The 3,421-nt window shown below is 35.7% G+C and overlaps 1 pseudogene; it reads left to right on the forward strand.

The window, feature by feature from the left end:
- The first annotated feature begins 3,302 nt into the window (after window positions 1-3,302).
- On the forward strand, window positions 3,303-3,421 carry LOC145647564 (5S ribosomal RNA; annotated as a pseudogene).

Genomic DNA, 3,421 nt, shown 5'->3' on the forward strand with positions numbered 1-3,421 from the left:
TTTCTTGCATCACTTTAATTTACTTTCAAGCTGACATGCTCAAATGTGAAGTGCAGTGATTAATAAAAAAAACTATCTGTTAGCACCTGGGAATAGCAGATGCTGTAAGTTTTTTTTGCATCACTTTCATTTACTCTCCAACTCACATGCCTGAATGTGAAGTGCAGTGATTCCTCAAAAATCTATCTGTTAGCACCTTGGACTACGAGATGCTGTAAGCTTCTCTTGCATCACTTTAATTTACTTTCAAGATGACATGCTAGGATGTGAAGTGCAGTGATTAATTAAAAAAACTATCTGTTAGCACCTGGGTATAGCAAATGCTGTAAGTTTTTGTTGCATCACTTTACTTTAATCTGCAACTGACAAGCTTGTATGTGAAGTGTACAGATTAAATAGAAATATTTTAGTACCAGGGAATAGCAGGTGCTGTAAGATTGTATTGCATCCCTTTAATTTATGTTCAAGCTATCATGTTCAAATTTGAAGTGCAGTGAATAATTAACTCAAACTATCTGTTAGCACCTGGGAATAGCAGATGCTGTAAGTTTTTTTTTGCATCACTTTCATTTACTCTCCAACTCACATGCCTGAATGTGAAGTGCAGTGATTCATCAAAAAACTATATGTTAGCACCTTGGACTACGAGATGCTGTAAGCTTCTCTTGCATCACTTTAATTTACTGTCAAGATGACATGCTAGGATGTGAAATGCAGTGATTAATTAAAAAAACTATCTGTTAGCACCTGGGAATAGCAGATGCTGTAAGTTTTTGTTGCATCACTTTACTTTAATCTGCAACTGACAAGCTTGTATGTGAAGTGTACAGATTAAATAGAAATATTTTAGTACCAGGGAATAGCAGGTGCTGTAAGATTGTATTGCATCCCTTTAATTTATGTTCAAGCTATCATGTTCAAATTTGAAGTGCAGTGAATAATTAACTCAAACTATCTGTTAGCACCTGGGAATAGCAGATGCTGTAAGTTTTTTTTGCATCACTTTCATTTACTCTCCAACTCACATGCCTGAATGTGAAGTGCAGTGATTCCTCAAAAATCTATCTGTTAGCACCTTGGACTATGAGATGCTGTAAGCTTCTCTTGCATCACTTTAATTTACTGTCAAGATGACATGCTACGATGTGAAATGCAGTGATTAATTAAAAAAAATATCTGTTAGCACCTGGGAATAGCAGATGCTGTAAGTTTTTGTTGCATCACTTTACTTTAATCTGCAACTGACAAGCTTGTATGTGAAGTGTACAGATTAAATAGAAATATTTTAGTACCAGGGAATAGCAGGTGCTGTAAGATTGTATTGCATCCCTTTAATTTATGTTCAAGCTATCATGTTCAAATTTGAAGTGCAGTGAATAATTAACTCAAACTATCTGTTAGCACCTGGGAATAGCAGATGCTGTAAGTTTTTTTTGCATCACTTTCATTTACTCTCCAACTCACATGCCTGAATGTGAAGTGCAGTGATTCCTCAAAAATCTATCTGTTAGCACCTTGGACTACGAGATGCTGTAAGCTTCTCTTGCATCACTTTAATTTGCTTTCAAGATGACATGCTAGGATGTGAAGTGCAGTGATTAATTAAAAAAACTATCTGTTAGCACCTGGGAATACCAAATGCTGTAAGTTTTTGTTGCATCACTTTACTTTAATCTGCAACTGACAAGCTTGTATGTGAAGTGTACAGATTAAATAGAAATATTTTAGTACCAGGGAATAGCAGGTGCTGTAAGATTGTATTGCATCCCTTTAATTTATGTTCAAGCTATCATGTTCAAATTTGAAGTGCAGTGAATAATTAACTCAAACTATCTGTTAGCACCTGGGAATAGCAGATGCTGTAAGTTTTTTTTGCATCACTTTCATTTACTCTCCAACTCACATGCCTGAATGTGAAGTGCAGTGATTCCTCAAAAATCTATCTGTTAGCACCTTGGACTACGAGATGCTGTAAGCTTCTCTTGCATCACTTTAATTTACTTTCAAGATGACATGCTAGGATGTGAAGTGCAGTGATTAATTAAAAAAACTATCTGTTAGCACCTGGGAATAGCAAATGCTGTAAGTTTTTGTTGCATCACTTTACTTTAATCTGCAACTGACAAGCTTGTATGTGAAGTGTACAGATTAAATAGAAATATTTTAGTACCAGGGAATAGCAGGTGCTGTAAGATTGTATTGCATCCCTTTAATTTATGTTCAAGCTATCATGTTCAAATTTGAAGTGCAGTGAATAATTAACTCAAACTATCTGTTAGCACCTGGGAATAGCAGATGCTGTAAGTTTTTTTTGCATCACTTTCATTTACTCTCCAACTCACATGCCTGAATGTGAAGTGCAGTGATTCCTCAAAAATCTATCTGTTAGCACCTTGGACTACGAGATGCTGTAAGCTTCTCTTGCATCACTTTAATTTACTTTCAAGATGACATGCTAGGATGTGAAGTGCAGTGATTAATTAAAAAAACTATCTGTTAGCACCTGGGAATAGCAAATGCTGTAAATTTTTGTTGCATCACTTTACTTTAATCTGCAACTGACAAGCTTGTATGTGAAGTGTACAGATTAAATAGAAATATTTTAGTACCAGGGAATAGCAGGTGCTGTAAGATTGTATTGCATCCCTTTAATTTATGTTCAAGCTATCATGTTCAAATTTGAAGTGCAGTGAATAATTAACTCAAACTATCTGTTAGCACCTGGGAATAGCAGATGCTGTAAGTTTTTTTTGCATCACTTTCATTTACTCTCCAACTCACATGCCTGAATGTGAAGTGCAGTGATTCATCAAAAAACTATATGTTAGCACCTTGGACTACGAGATGCTGTAAGCTTCTCTTGCATCACTTTAATTTACTGTCAAGATGACATGCTAGGATGTGAAATGCAGTGATTAATTAAAAAAACTATCTGTTAGCACCTGGGAATAGCAGATGCTGTAAGTTTTTGTTGCATCACTTTACTTTAATCTGCAACTGACAAGCTTGTATGTGAAGTGTACAGATTAAATAGAAATATTTTAGTACCAGGGAATAGCAGGTGCTGTAAGATTGTATTGCATCCCTTTAATTTATGTTCAAGCTATCATGTTCAAATTTGAAGTGCAGTGAATAATTAGTGCCTCCGTATACCAGCTCCGTATTGTAAGCTTTTATTGCATCATTTAATTACATTCAAGATAACATTCTAGAATGTCAAGTGCAGGGATTAATAAAAAAAATTGTCAGATTGGTCTTTGATCATATTTGCTATGATTAGGCAATTTGAGTAAGTGTTTAAGGCTTACGGCCACACCATCTTGAGAACGCCCAATCTCATCTGACCTTGGAAGCTAAGCAAGTTTGGGCCTGAATAGTACTGAGGTGGGACCCTACCTAGGAATACCAGGTGCTGTAAGCT

The sequence above is a fragment of the Electrophorus electricus genome, chromosome 13 (assembly GCF_041902795.1).
Source record: "Electrophorus electricus isolate QZ-2024a chromosome 13, ASM4190279v1, whole genome shotgun sequence".
Taxonomy (NCBI): Eukaryota; Metazoa; Chordata; class Actinopteri; order Gymnotiformes; family Gymnotidae; genus Electrophorus; species Electrophorus electricus.